The sequence below is a fragment of the Sorex araneus genome, chromosome 4, assembly GCF_027595985.1.
Source record: "Sorex araneus isolate mSorAra2 chromosome 4, mSorAra2.pri, whole genome shotgun sequence".
In the NCBI taxonomy this organism is placed as follows: Eukaryota; Metazoa; Chordata; class Mammalia; order Eulipotyphla; family Soricidae; genus Sorex; species Sorex araneus.
The window spans coordinates 181507534-181523684 of record NC_073305.1 but is presented as its reverse complement, the minus strand read 5'-3'; the positions used below and the strand labels follow the sequence as shown (position 1 = coordinate 181523684).

At 48.2% G+C, this 16151-nt stretch overlaps 1 pseudogene; it reads right to left on the bottom strand.

Moving 5' to 3' along the window:
• LOC101541568 (calcium uniporter protein, mitochondrial-like) overlaps nt 1-14650 on the bottom strand; it is a 68809-nt pseudogene extending 54159 nt beyond the window's left edge.
• Nucleotides 14651-16151: the final 1501 nt, after the last annotated feature.

Here is a 16151-nt window from a genome sequence, read left to right as displayed (position 1 = left end):
GTGAGGGCCAGAGCCATAGTGCAGGGGGTAGGGCATTCACCCTGCTTGTCGTCGGCCCGGCATTGATCCCCGGCATCCCAAATGGTTCCTCCAAGCCCCACAGGGAGTGACCCCAGAGTGTGAGCCAGGAGCGAGCCCTGAACACTGCCGGATGTGGCCCCCAAAGGAAACCAAATCAGAGTCATTTTGGACAGGGTTGATCCCTGGCACTGCCCATGGTCCCCTGAGTACTTCCTGGAGTGACCTTGGAGACAGAACCAGAGTGAGCCCCAAGTACCGCCAAAGGTGGCCCCAAACTCCTGCCCCTGGGAAAAAAATGTTTTGGCTGGAGAGACGGTAGAGTAGGCAAGGTGCTTACTTCTTATCCTGCTGAGCCTGGTTCAGTCCCCTTCGCTGCACATGGTCCCCTGAGTACCACCGGAAGCGCAGAGCCAGGGTAAGCCCTGAGCCCCACTGGGTGTGATTCAGAAACCAAACCAAACCAATCAGAATCAACTTAGCTTCTTTTCTCTCCCAGGCCACTCCACCCCACCTTCCCACCCCACCCAGTCTCTCACTGAGTCTCTCTGAGTCCACCTCTGAAGAGGCATCCATCCATCCAGGAGCTTCTGTTTTGGGGGGTGGGTTTTGTGTGTGGAGACTAGACCCAGTGATGCTCAGGGCTTAATCCTGGCTATGTGCTCAGGGATCACTCCTGGCTGGGCTCAGGGGACCCCATGGGATCTCAGGACTTGAACCTGGGCCAGCTGCATGAAAGGCAAGTGCCTCAGCTGCTGTTCTAGCTCTCTGGCTCCAGCTTTGACCTGAGCACACAGAGGGTGTTGAAAGGAATGGGTCACACAACGTTGGCCTTACCTGCTTCAGGCCGATTCTCTTCCATCTCAATGACTCGCAGGGAGCTGGCTGTGTAAGTGGTAGCGGATATCCCCGCGAAGGATACTGCTCTGGGCTTCGAGAAGCTCACACGCTGACAGGGCAAACTAAGATAGACAGGTCAGCACAGCCCCTCACAATAAGGGCAGTTATGGGGGACAGAGGGAGGACCCCAAAGTGGCCAACTCTCTCTTGGCCTGTCAGGGATGGGAGGAGAAGTGAGGATTTGTGAGAGAACATGTCTGTGGGCAAAGATTTTTAATTTTTTTAATTTAATTTTTATTTATTTTTTTATGGATGAAGATGAGGGCTGGGGGTGAGTTTGGGCAGGAGAACGTTTGTGATTTCAAGGAAGCAGTCGGAGGGGAGAGAATAGTAACAAGTCCTGAGAGCTTGACAGGGTCCAGAGCACGAAGGTTTCATTTTTCACGTTTGGACCTGATCCTGTAAGTGTAAAAAAAAAAATCCTTGGGAAGAATTCTAAAGTTATTTAAAGTAAGAGCAGCAGAAGGGTATGTGCCTGCCAAAGGAACAGCTTTGAAGGGCCTGCACCCATTTACAGACAGTTTGCTTTGGGTCTACTCGGAAAAATCAAGGAATAGCATTTGAGACTTGAGTTCATATAAGAGATGGCACCAATTCATTATTTATTTATTTATTTATTTATTTATTTATTTATTTATTTATGTTTTTGTGCCATACCCAGCAGTGCTTATTTTATTTTATTTTTTTGCTTTTTGGGTCACACCCGGCAATGCACAGAGGTTACTCCTGGCTCTGCACTCAGGAATCACCCCTGGCGGTGCTCAAGGGACCATATGGGATGCTGGGAACTGAACCAGGGTCGGCCACGTGCAAGGCAAACGCCCTACCCACTGTGCTATTGCTCCAGCCCCCCTAGCTGTGCTTAGGGCTGACTCCTGGCTCTGCGCTCAGGGATCACTCCTGGTGATGGCCGTATGGGATTCTGGGGACCAAACCCAGCTTGGCTGCGTGCAAGGTAAGCACTCCACTGCCGATGAGAGTGGTGCTGAGTAACAAACAGGGCTGCATGCAAGGTGGATGCTCGAACCTCTGTATTCTCTCTCTGGCCCCACGTTTGGAATTCTGCAAAAGTGAGTTGGTTCTTCTTCCACATTTATTACCAGGACTTTTTCATAATTGTCATGAATCGAATGTTGAGTAAACAGATATTCATAAAAGTCCTACGATGTGTGAGGAACAGTTTTACTAAACATTGTTTTGTTTTTCTCTGACAAACCTCGCCGGTGAATGGGGTAAACTGTTTTCCCGGGCTTCCTTCGACCAGGAGGCTCCAGGAAAGTAATTTCCCATCAAGCAGTTGTGTCTTCTTCTGGAAAAGTAAAGGGGATGGTGAAGGGGATGAATTCTAACATGTTTTCCAGACTTCCAATTGTACAATTATATATTGCATTCAACGAAATAGGCTTCAAGTGGTCTACAAAGGGGAATTATTAATATCACTTGTGGGCAGGTCCAACTCAATGAAATCTGTGTTTAAAATCTTCCTTGCCCTTGGCCTCAGGGAATGTGTCTTTTGTCTGCTACATTATTTATTATGACTCAGAGCAAAAATATATAGACCCAATGAAAATATCAAGTGGATGAAGTGAACCTTGTGCAAGATATTTTATGACAAAGAAAAAAAAGGCCAGGCCATCTGCAAATGGCTGATTTATGGACTTAATAGAAACTGTTACCTATGGAAAATCTTACAAGGAAGTGAAACAACAAAGGAATTTGGAACCGACTCTAACACCAGATGTGAATGGCACAGTCCAGGGGAGAGAGATTCTCTGTCACCGTTATCTTTCTGGGAAAAGAACGATCACAAGTGAGAAAAGCTGATGAAACCCGAGGAGGAAGAACACTGTTTAGATTTGAGAGGTGGAAAAAAAATTCCTTCTTTGCTTCTTGCGAAGGTCCTCAGCCCCTGGGCAGTGGGCCGGGTGGGCGGAGAGCTTGGGAGGGAGGGCCTGTTGGCTTTTGGCTTCATTTTAGGGGAAGGGAATCGGGACGTTTCTCGACGCCTGCCTTTTGCACAGTGCCAGCCTTCTCTGGGCATCGGGAGCCTCTCTTTTCCCCGAGGAAGGTCTTCGCCTGCCTTTCTTGCCAGTGCTAGAGTGGCTGTTCTTTCCTGGACTTTCAGATTTATTCCTGGAAACACCATAGTCCTCAAGGCAAATGACAGTTCTGGACCATAGAAGCCCAGAACGGCCATGCCACCTCGCTCTCTCCAGGGCCCCTTCCTCCGGACTGTGTTTCAGTTGGCACAGCTGATCCCAAGCCACAAAAGACCGGCCAGGGGAGACACAGCCATGGGACACTTCTGTTTTTATTTTATTTTTTTTGGGGGGGAGTCCACATCTGGCAGTGCCCAGGGCTTACTCTTGGTTCAGGGGTCACTCCTGGCGTGGCTTGTGGGACCATATGCGATGCCTGGAATGAAACCCTTTGGGCCAAGCGCAAGGCAAGCGCCCTACCCACTGTACTATCTCCCTGGCCCCCAGTGGGGCATTTGCACAGAGTGCTGAGGCCATGAAGGAGACTCCCCACCCCCTTTTATTTTTATTGAATCACCCCGAGATGCAGTTACAAAGCTTTCATGTCTGAGTTTCCGTCATACAATAATCAAACATCCATCCCTCCACCAGTGCACATTCTCCACCACCAATGTCCCCAGTATTTTTCCTGCACCATCCCTCCTCTCCCCCTGCCTCCATGGCAGACATTTTCCCCCATACTCTCTCTCTCCTTTTGGGCATGATGGTTTGCAATACAGATACTGAGAGCCTATCGCGTTTGGTCCTTTACCTACTTTCAGCGCACATCTCCCATCCCGAACGATCCCTCCGACCATCACTGACTCAGTGATCTCTTTGCCAGGAGACTCCCTGGGTCCCAGTTTGAGCCCTGCTCAGGCAGCCGCATGCCACTGGGGCATCTGTTATGTGAGCACAGCTGACAAGGGCGCGGCCCTCCTGCCCCCTTGACGCTCCCCTGAGGCCCTGGCTAGGGCAGGGGGCCAGGCAGAAGTGCGGGTGGGAAACAGTCAGAGCTGAATTTCTTCCTGGCAAGGGTTGTGAGGGAACAGGAGGGTCAGGTGGTCCTCGGTTTCCAAAGGAAGGGGCCTCGGGGATTCCAGGTGACCCCTTCACAAGGCGGCCCCGCCAGCAGCTGGCACAGCTGTGGTGGGCTTTTTTTTTTTTTTTTTTTTTTGCTTATTGGGTCACACCCAGCGATGCACAAGGGTTACTCTTGGCTTTGCACTCAGGGATGGCTCCTGGTGGTGCTCCGGGACCATAAGGGATGCTGGAAATCGAATCCAGGTGGGCTGCATGCAAGGCAAATGCCCTACCCGCTGTGCTATCGCTCCAGGGGTTCTTTGACCCAGAGAGATGACTCCAATTCGCCACATCTTTCTCAGCTCCACCCTTGCAAGCCTCAAGGCTCTGAACCTGCAGAGACTGCAGAGGGGAGCGGCCGGTAAGGGGCTGTCCCCCCACCCCCCGTGCCTCACCCCCACAAATACACACAGGCCAGGAAAGCCCCGGACGTGCCTGGCTTCGTCGGAAGCCTCAAGGTCTCTGGGACGGAGCCCACAGTGGGTGGGGGGCCAAGACGAATCTGTGAAGTGGAGATCTTTGGGGGTAGGCGGAGCAAAGGCGCCCCGAGTTGGTGTGGAGGTGGGGCCGGGGAAAGGAGGAGAAATGGGCCAGGCTGGAGGCGCAGGGTGGGCGTCAGGGCCAGGTGCCTTGGTTTGGGGGCTTGGAGCCGCAGCTCTCCAGGCTCAGGGACTCTTCCTGGCTCCGTGCTTATAAGGCATCAATAACTCCTGGGGGGTGCCGGGGGACCCCAGCGCCAGGGATTGAGCCCCGAGCCTGTGCACCAAGTGCCAACGTTTGTACGGAGTCATTGGTGCCCGGGGCTGGGTGTTTCATGTGTCAGTTAAGGCAGCGGCTCAGAAGTCAGTGTTGGCAGTCCCGTTCAGTGCAGGAAACAGTGTTTGGATCCTCTAGTTCCCAGACGTGAGGTCAAAGCCTCGTCCCCGGCCATCGCCCTGCTGTCCTGTCCCTCGCCTCACCTTCAAGGAGGATGAGCTTCGTAATGAGGAGGGTTTGCTCGTCCTCTTTTTTTCCCGAAAGGAGAGTTTTGAACCGGTGAGTTTTGCAAACCTGGCTTTCCAGCGCCAGAGGCAGCCTTTTCAGTAGATTGTCATCACCCACCTGGGTCCTCGCCCTGCTTAATCCGGAGGTGGGTTGGTCCCCCCCCCCCACCAGTGTGTTAATTGCTGAGCCTGAGTGCATCCAGAGTGGGGGGCGGGGGGAAGGAAGCGGTGGAGGATGTGCTGGACCGTTTTGTGCCAGAAAACCACCATCTGCAGTGTTGGAAACCACAGTGCCTACAATGAAACAGTTTTTAAGAACCCGGTAGGCAGATAATCGTTCCATTTATTTCTTTAAAAAATTTTTTATTATTATTTTGGTTTTTGAGCCACAGTGGGTAGTAATCAGGGCTTACTTTTGGTTCTGTGCTCAGGGATCATTCCTAGATTAGGGGACAATGAGGGGTGTTGTGGATTGAACCCGGGTCAGTCTGCTGCAAGACCAGTGCCCTGCTTGTACTATCAGCTCCAATAGGTCGTGTCTTTTATTTTATTTTTTCTTTTTGGGTCACACCTGGCGATGCACAGGGGTTGCTCCTGGATCTGCTCTCAGGAATTACCCCTGGCGGTGCTCAGGGGACCATATGGGATGCTGGGAATCAAACCGAGGTCGCCCGCGTGCAAGGCAAATGCCCTACCCTTGTGCTATTACTCCAGCCCCACTATCAGCTCCAATAAATCCTTATTATTATTTTTTGTTTTTTCAAAGATGGTATATACTTTAGGAAATGTCGTGGGTAAACTGAGACTTCCCTGCTCAGACACTCTGCTTCCTGCTGGGCCGACTGGGAGGAGCGAGGTAGAATAGTGCGTGCGTGCGTGTGCGTGCCTGCGTGTGTGTGTGAGTGTGTGCGTGTGTGTGTGTGTGTGTGTGTTTATGTGACACCAGTTAGCACCTCTCTGTGCTCTAGACCCCCAAAGCACCCCTCTGACCCTTAAGGAGTGTTAACCAGCATCAGATCAATTCCATAAACATTCAGAAGCTGCACCGTTGCCTCCGTCAACCCACAGTGTCGCTTAATTCCCTCTCTCTGAGGCCCTCCTCCAGCCCCACCAGGAATCAGACAAGATTGGGGTGAAGCAACAGCACCCCGGAGAGCCCTGTCCCCTTCTCTCCTGGGAGAATAAGGAGTGTGGGGTGTCTGTTCCTTACTCAGGCCAGCGCCTGTACGTGTCTGCTGGTGTTCTGTGGGTAAAGGTGGGGGAGGTGTCACCATCAAAAGCCCAGCCCCCCAGCACACTTATGGCTCGCCGCCTCACACCCCTGTGCTCTTTTAAGCCCGATCTGTACGTGTAGGGACTTTTTGTGCCCATTCCACCTGCTACTCAACTGGAACTCAATTCCTGTATAACGTCTCTCGAGGTCCAGAAATAGATGAGCAATTTGTAAATCCATATTGCGGGCTAAATGAATCATTTTGTGAAAGCCAAAGCAGTAAAGATTTAATAACTGAGATTCTAGAGCCTTGCAACACAACTGCATCACAGGTAGAAATGGACTCATTTATTCAATTCAGTTTTTTAGTCCTTTTTCTGGGAGAAGCACACTCCAATGTTTGGGCATGGGTTAAAGAGAAATCTTTTTTTTTTTTTTTTGCTTTTTGGCAGGGGTTACTCCTGGCTCTGCACTCAGGAATTACCCCTGGCCGTGCTCAGGGGACCATATGGGATGCTGGGATTTGAACCCGGGTCGGCCGCGTGCAAGGCAAACGCCCTACCCGCTGTGCTATCTCTCCAGCCCCTAAAGAGAAATCTTTAAGTTTCATAAAAGTTAAAAAAAAAAAAAACAACAGGGGCTGGAGTGATAGCACAGCGGGTAGGGAGTTTGCCTTGACACGGCCAACCTGGGTTTGGATCCCAGCATCCCATATGGTCCCCTGAGCACCGCCAGGGGTAATTCCTGAGTGCAAAGCCAGGAGTAACCCCTGTGTATCGCCGGGTGTGACCCAAAAAGCAAAAAACAAAACAAAACAAAACAAAAAAACAACAGCCATGAGACTGGAAAGTCAGTACAGGGCTTCGGGCACTTACCTTGCAAGTGGCTGACATGGTTCAATCTCTGGGACCATGTATGACCCTCTGAGGACCACCAGCAGTGATCCCTGAGCACAGCTGGGTGTGGGTCCCCAAGCAAAGACAAAACAAGTGCTCCACAGGCCCTTCTTGCTCTGGGCTTGTGCATATTATCACAGCCCTTTATAACCACCTTTCCCTAACATGCATCCGTTATAGGGGACCTCCCCAAGTGGTGCTCCAGGGGCTCAGGGGCCAAACCAGTGATTACCTGGTCAACAGGATTGGTGGTTCAATGCAGGGTTGGAGAATGTGGTGTTGCTCAGGCTGACCATGCAGGAAACTCCAGCCATGCCCAGGAGCCTCTAGGCCTTCACCTAACAGTGCTTGGGAGGTCACAGGGTGCTGGGGACATACGCAAGACTGCCCCGCAGCTCCTTCCAGCACCCATCCCTGTGACTGGCCCAATTGGGCCGTGTGCAGAACCTGGCTGCCTTTACTCCATTGGACAGAGTGATGCATTTACTTTTTTTTTTTTTGCTTTTTGGGTCACATCCGGCGAAGCACAGGGGTTACTCCTGGCTCTGCACTCAGGAATTACCCCTGGCGGTGCTCAGGGGACCATATGGGATGCTGGGAATTGAACCCGGGTCGGCCGTGTGCAAGACAAACGCTCTCCCCGCTGTACTATTGCTCCAGCCCCAATGCATTTACTTTTAATTGTCATTAGCTGCTTGCTTTGGGCTCAGAAAATTGCCAACAAAAACGTCTCCTGTTTTTTTTTTTTTTTTTTGGTCACACCCAGTGATGCTCAGGGGTTATCCTGGCTCTGCACTCAGGAATTACTCCTGGTGGTACTTGGGGGACATATGGGATGCCGGGGATTGAACCTGCATCAGCCGTGTGCAAGGCAGACGACCTATTCGCTGTACTATCTCTGGCCCTGTGTCTCCTGGTTTTGATGCTCTAACGTTGTAGGATGAAGAGCAAGGTCCTCCTTGCTGACGGTATTTCCCCGGCACTGGACAGGACGGTGAGATTCAGCACGGGTGATGCCTTATAGTTATCCCAAGCTCCAGTTCCTTCTCTGATCAGTGTTTTGCCCTTTTGTCCTCTGGGCAGCGGCCCTAAACTGTTTCACTGGGTTCCTTCCCCTGGTAACAGATAACGTTTCTTCAGCAAACCCAGAGGATGACTGAAAAGCTATTTGGGGGTAATTCAACCAATCATTTATTTAATGAGGATCAGAATCCTGTTATCTACCAGGCACTTAAGATGCTGCAGAAGCAGCAGGGAACAGGGTGGGCCCCGTGCTCCTTTGGACCCCGGCTGTGCCTCGAGACTGAGGGGAGAGAGCCGAGTCAAGGTACAGGGTGACCGCCGTACCATCTGCACGCCAGGGAAGAAGTGGAGACAGGCTGCCCGGGCAGGCTCAGCGGGGATTGCAGGTGCCACACCAGGGAAGCAGCCATCCCAAGCCCACCTTCTTTCGTGAGGAATATCTCACCCGGTGTTTATTACACTTGCACATAGGAGGCAGCGGGCCAGAGTGATAGTGCACGGGATAAGCCTTGTACTCGCCAACTATGTTTTGGTCCCTGGCAGTGCCTGTGGTTCCCTGAGCACCACCAGGACTGATCCCTGAGTACTGCCTGGTATGCCCCCCTCCTACACTTAAAAGTTAAAGTTATAAATATAGCTCATGGCGCTGAGAGAGAGGCCAGTGGGCGGAGGCTGACGGCATGTGGTGAATGCAGGAAGCTGGGGTTCAGTTCTTGGCATTGTTTGGTTCCCCGGGAACTCAGGTCAGAACTCAACATTGTTTGAGTTCTGACCTGAGATTTTATATACATGTCACTGTCACTGTCATCCTGTTGCTCATCGATTTGCTCGAGCGGGCACCAGTAACGTCTCCATTGTGAGACTTGTTTTTACTGTTTTTGGCATATCAAATACGCCACGGGTAGCTTGTGAGGCTCTGCCATGCAGGCGAGATACTCCTGGTAGCTTAAAAGTGTCCAATTAAATACATTTATATATAATTTTTGTATAATTATATATAAATCTATTTTGTATGTTTATGATTATATATTCATATTAAATGTTTTATATATTTATAACTTTATATATTCATATAAAATATGTTTTATATCTATTTAAACTAGTTCAAAGTATTTAATGAACCAATTACCAAGAAATGGTTGTCATTGTTATTGCATCATTATCATCATTATTGCATAGAGCACATCCATTTTCAAAATTTTCATAATTTTTATTGAATCACCGTGAGATAGAGCATTATAAAATCGTTCATGATTGTGCTTCAGTCATAAAATGTTCCAACACCCATCCCTTCACCATTGTAATTTTCCAGTACCAGTGTCCCCAGTTTCCCTTCCACCTCTGTTTTATATATTTTATAATATATATAATTTATTATTTATAAAATTAGGCAGAATTATGTATTTATATATAAAACTATCCAATATATACATGTATGTATAATAATATTTTGCAGTCGTTAATTTTCTTTCTCATCCAGGAATCCAGGAATGTGAGGAAAAACTCTGTGCTCATGAAACAGAAACATCCCACAGCTCTGTGGCTTCTCCTCCATGGTGAGAAATTAAGTCGGAAAACTGACACAAGTATTGGTAACGGTCCTTTGATGAGCCCGCATTCCTCTGAGCGAGGTTAATGAATTAGCGACAATGATGAAAAATAAACACATCCAGGGTGACAGCAAATGAAGGGAGGAGTTCCTCTGGCTGGCCACAGATTGGAGGAGGAGATGGTCCCTGGACCAGAAGAATCGCTTCCCAGACAAGTCGGGAAGTGTTGGAATTATCTAGGAAAGTTGCCTTTGTTGGTGTTTAGGCCCGATTTGCTTAGCTATGAAGACTCCAGGCCGTTTCTTCACTATCCCTCTTCTAAGGGGCTTTCTCCTAGGGTTGAGAGATAGTACAGTGGGTCGGGTGCTTGCCTTGCATGTGTCCAACCCAGGTTCTATCCCGAGTATTCCATAATGTCCCAACCCTGCCAGGAATGATCCCTGAGTGCACGCCAGGAGTAAGCCCTGAGCACAACTGGATGTGGCCAAAAACAGAACTCTTCTATTTCTCAGAGATGGGAAATGACTTCTTAATCTTTTATCTTTAAGCAATATAGTTTTTATTACAACTTATTTCAAAAGATGTACGGGGAGAGAAAGCAAGAAGTTTAAGAGAGAACACAGGTTTCTCCAGAGTGGAAACAGGCAGCAAAGAAAGAGAGGAGCAAGTGAGATACGTGTGCAGGGGGGAACATGGACTTGAAGAGCAAGCGTGACTTTTTTTTTCATGTATTCTTAAATTTTTTTTTCTATTAAATCACTGCAAGATAAATAGTTCAAAAGTTGTCCATGATTGGGTTTCAGTCATACAGTGTTCCAACACCCATCCCTTCACCAGTGTATATTTCCCATCACCAATATCCACAATTTCCTTCCTGCTAACTTCCCAACCCACTTTTCTTCTCTCTCTCTCTCTCTCTCTCTCTCCCATTTAATTCATCTTCTCAGTGAATCCAAGCTCTATTACTCCAGACAATATATTTGTGAGTCAAACACAGCTCAGTGATAATCATGAGTTGACTTCCTGGGATCTACCTACTCCTTGCAGTACTCTGGGTCACAAGATGCTGGGAATTGAACCTGGGGTTTCCACATGCAAAGTGAGTGCTTCTGTCCTTTGGATTCTCTCCCTGGTCCACAGTGATTTCTGACCAACTCTTTTTCCTGATGGATCTTCCTGTGGTCTTCTTGTAGATAAGGAGCATGCCTTATTTTTGGCTTTGGGTCTTTACATATCTAGAAAATTATTTGGCAGGAACAAGAATTGAATGTATGTTTAATGCATGAAGAAAGACTAAGTGAGTTAACAAATGAGCAACTCCCTGATGTCCCCAGTAATTTTTTGGGTTTATTTACAGGCCACAGCTGTTAGTGTTTAGGGCTTAGTCCAGGCTCTGTGCTCAGGAATCACTCCTGACAGTGCTCAGGGGACCATATGGGATCCTGGGGATTGAACTTGGGTCAGCCACATGCAGGACAAGCACCCTACCCTCTGTACTATCTCTCTGGCCCCTGCATCCCATACTTTGGAACTGTGTTTCAGTGAGTGACTATTTTCATCTATTCCTATTATTCAGGAAATATGGTTTGCATCAGTGATGGCATTTATGCTTTTGGCATTAAAGTTTCTGTACCATAACTACCACAAATGTGCCTCAAAGCTTTTTCCTCTGTCCCTGCGTCCTTCCTGTCCACCCTAGATGTCCCAGTCCTGTTGTCCCCACCCTTTCACACGGAACTTCAGTTCTTCTGTCATAGTCCAAGGGTTTGTTTTCTCTGGACCCCCTCTAGGGAATTACTAAATTATTTTCTTCAGCCTTTCTTGTTCTCCCATCAATTTGGTGACTGCTCATGGCTGAGAGCTGTCCCTCACCTAATGCAGAAAGATACTCTGAAAAGCTTCAGAATGGCCACCAAAGAAACCAACAATCTCATTCAAAAATAAGGAGAAGAGATGATTAAACTTCCCTGAAGAATATGCAGAAGGCCAGGAGGCATATGATTGTGTTCATTGTCCCTTGCATCAGGGAAATACAAACCAAAACAACAGTGAGCTACTTGTGAGAGGACAGATCTGTCCAAGAGGCCGGACATAACCGATGTTGGTGGGATGTGGTGAGAAAGGAGCCCTTCTGCACCGTTAGTTGGGATTTTATCTGGCTCAGCCTCTATGGAAAACAGTATGAGATCTCTCAAAAAAGTAAGAATAGAGCTTTCATATCATGCAATGATTCCAATTCTTCATGTCTATCCCCAAACACAAAAACATTCATTTGAAAAGATAAGTGCACATCTACATTCATTGCAGTCCATAGTGTAATAGCCAAGATATGGAAATAACCAAATGTTCAACAATATATGAATAGATGAAGAAGTTGTGTGTAAATGTACAATGGACTACTATGCAGCTGTAAAAAGGAAGAAATCTTGCTGTTCATTGAAACCTGGTTGGAAATGGAGGGCATCATGTTAAGTGAAAGGAAACAGAGAGAAAAGGGACAATATCAGATGGACTCACTCATCTGTGAAACACCAAGAGTCCGGACTAAGGAATAAAGAGTACTGAACCAGGACAAACTCTGGTCCTGGATCACAAAACTTATTAACAGTGGGAGTAGGGGAGCAGGAGAGTGATGAGGTGAAATGGAAGTGACATGAGGTCCTTGGGAGAAAGTTCTGGCCACTCTGGAGGCAATGAGGTGGTAAAACATGTATATTCAGAACTCTACATGTGAACACAATAACAGCCTACAGTATAAAAAAACCTAAAAATCAAGACAAAACAGCAATAGGTAAAACCAGGATTTAGATGAGGAGAAAAAGTCAGTGAAGTCAGTCAATTCTTGGTTCCAACTCCAAACGGAAAATAGGAAATATGTCTCATAGAGGCTTTTGTTCTCACAAATATCGAGGAGAGAGCATGACATGGAATTCAATCATCCTATGACATTTATATTGCCCTGTACATTTAGTCCAAGTCTTTGTTAATGGATCAATGACTGAATAGTCTTACATTTAATTGTTTCTAATCCTAGATTTAGATAATCTGGGGCTATTTGGTTTCAGTTGACTCAGGGGTTGTTTCACATTCATTTCTATTTAATGAAGTTCTCCGACTGTCCTGTATTCACTGCCTGTAGAAGGCATCAATGAATAATATATGCAGTCATCATTTAATTCCTTTAACACACTAGAAGGAAAGTTCATGTTTGCTAGCCCCTAGGAAGGGTCTGGCAAGTTGGCAGGATCTGTTCACCAATTCATTCATTCATTCTTCTGTGTTCTTCCGGAATTCACTGAGTGTACTCTCTGTGAGCACAACTGGGGATACTGAGCATATAACCTTGACCTGCAGCTAAGTTAGGCTTAGAGGAAAGTGAATTTATTGTAACGGAGACTGTTGTTGGTTTTAGGCATGATGGTGCACTTTGGAGGAATAGCAACACAAGTGGAAGTGCTGGCTTAGACAGAGATATAGATGAGGGGGCGTGCCTAGGTGGAGGGAATGAGCAGATCTGTACAAGCTCCGAAGTGGAAATACGATAGTCTGTAGGAATCACTTTCCAGCCCTGTACGGTCACTGTAAGGCTCAACTTTCACCGTTTGCATGTCCTTGGTCGCGCATACAAGTCTCTGCAGATATTTCAGCACAAATTCAGCACAAAGGTACCTTGAACCATTCCCTACAGTGGCTCGTTTTCTCCTCTGAGTTTTCTATTTTCTGGGATGCCTCTCAGGTCCTGAACTTGATCTTCAGACCTGGCTTCCTCAGGACCGTAGTCAGATTTCCCCTCCATCTACAACATAATCAATCCAGACTAATATTTTTTGCTTTTTTGAGACACATCCTGCAATGCTCAGGGGTTACTCCTGGCTCTGAACTCAGGAGTTACTCCTGGCAGTGCTCTGGGAACCATATGGGATGCTGGGAATTGAACCCAGGTCAAACTGCATGCAAGGCAAATGCCCTATCTGTTGTCCTATCATTCCAACCCCAAACCAAACTTTTGTTGTATTTAAAAACCAGCTTGTATGTCATGAAACTCCTCATTTATGAATATTCTAATTCAATCGAAACCATTTCCCAAGTGCTCTATGTAGTGATAGAGTCAGAGGGTGGGATGCTAAGAGATTTCAGAATTCCAAGGAGATTAGAGAGAACACTTTGATCTCATGAGGAAAGCAATACCTGCCAGGAGCCTGATTTGTGGTGTGGGGACTCCACGCTATCAGACTCCAGGGCTGTGAGAAAGATTGCTGACAATCGGGGTGCAATTTGAGCTGGGCCTGGAAGAGGAGCTGGGATTTCAATGGGAAGAGTGGAAGGGTGGAACCAGGGCAGGGCTGGGGGGCATAGACAAAGATCAAGGGGTAAAGGGGGAACCTCTGTCTGGAGGACATCAAAGAGCTTCAGCTCTAGCCACTTGGCAAAGCCTCCATTGCTTTCAGGGGTTCATTGTGTTGCAGGAGAATTTGAGTTCCCAGATAAGCAGTGCTGGCCGCTTTCTGATGACCTAAACCGCAAAGTGGTAAAAAAAAAAATGCAGTTGCAGAAAAAAAAAAAAGCAATGGGAGACAGTCTGCTTGGATGGAGCTTTAGTCACCTTTCATACTGCTAAGGAGAGGACGGGCCGTCGCCAGCTGTCCCACTGCGCGCGTTTAGCTCCCATGGGTGGGGGTGGGGTGGGGTGAGGTCCCTTTGGGTGCTTTGCTCAAATCATCGCAGGCGTCCTCTGGAGAATGACTCGATGAGCAATTTCACCTACTGCCCACTCCGATTAAGACCTTGCTCTGCTGAGAACGGCATTTCCCCAGTGCCAGTGCTTCTGTGATCTTCACGGTGACAGCTTCTATTTAGAAGGGGGGACCTGTGTAAACGCTGTGTCTGATGGGATTTTTACGTTGGCGCGGAAATGTGTCCAGCGCAGCTGTGCCCGACTGGTCTGGAAGGCGCTGGCCTGCGTCATGGGAGTCCCGGCTTGTCACTCGTGGCCTCATGGAACTGGGGGTGGGGGTCCCTGCTGGTCGGGGTTGGACTCAGGAGAGCCCCTCCACCACGGAGGGTGGAGAGAGGCTCACTATGAGAAGGGCATCTGCCAAGCGCGCTCAGATGTGAGAAGCTGATACGAAGAGTGGCAGGTCCTGAGAAACCCGGATGGGTCTGGGAGAGAGGTCAGTATCAGGTTCTGGGGAACAAATTGGACCTAGATAAGGCTGGGACCCACATCCCGCGACTGCTGCCACGTAAGCTCATCTTCCAGCTCTGGTGCAGAAACTCACAAATAACATCTCAGAAGATATCGACTAGCCACAAAAGTTTCTTAGACACCTACTCCTGGCTGAGACCTTGGGGGTGATCTCGAAGTGGGGGCAGGACTGCTCCCACCCTATAAAAGAGCCCCGTAGATGCTCCCACACTCCAAAGCTGCCTCATGCCTCTGGCCAACCGTCCAGGGAAACATTCTGGATTTTCTGGAGCAACATCTCCAAACTCTACAGCACTGATATCCTGGTAGGAGCACACCAGGTTGGATGGGATGTAATGTAGAAGCCAACCTGTTTCGACTGACAAAACATGAACACAGAAGGCTTAACTTGCAACAACAACTTGGTAAACACTCATACAAGCACTTAATGTCCCCAGGGTGAGATGCAACAGTTTGCACACCTTTTCTTCTATGGAAATATATGTTGAACACTCCATTAGCCAATTAATGGTGACAAGCAATATAAAATGAAGTATGTGGGCCTGCTACGGGGTCAGGTGTGAGGGGTGGTTGGGAAAATCGAGACAGTGGTAGAGGGAAGGGGACCGTGCTTTGCAGGCAGGAGTTCCGGGTTCGATCCCCAGCGTTGCAGGGAGGAACATTGAGTACTGATGGTGAGTAGCCCCTGAGCATGCAGGTACATGCTTCCTCCCTCCCCCAAAAGGTAAAGGTTCACTTCAAAGTAAATTTAACTCTGTCAAGCTCTTTACTGGACACCGGACAAAGTCTTGGAATGGCCACACACTTTATTATCATTATTTTATTGAATCACCATGAGATAACAGTTATAAGCTTTCATGTTTGAGTTTCAGTCATATAATGATCAAACACCCACCTCTCCACCAGTGCACATTCTCCACGACCCATGTCCCCAGTATACCCTCCCTTTTCAAGCCTCCCTCTGCCTCCATGGCAGGCAATTTTCCCCATGCTTTTGGGCATTATGGTCTGCAATACAGATGCTGAGAGGCTATCACGCATGGTCCTTTATCTAATTTCAGCACACATCTCCCATCCCAAATGATCCCTCCAGCCATCATTGTCTTAGCGATCCCTTCTCTATTCTAGCTGCCTTCTCCCGCCAGCTCATGAGGCAGGCTTCCAACTATGGGACAATATTCCTGGCCCTTGTGTCTACTGTCCTTGGGTGTCAGTCTCATATTATGTTATTTTACATTCCACAAATGAGTGCAGTCCTTCT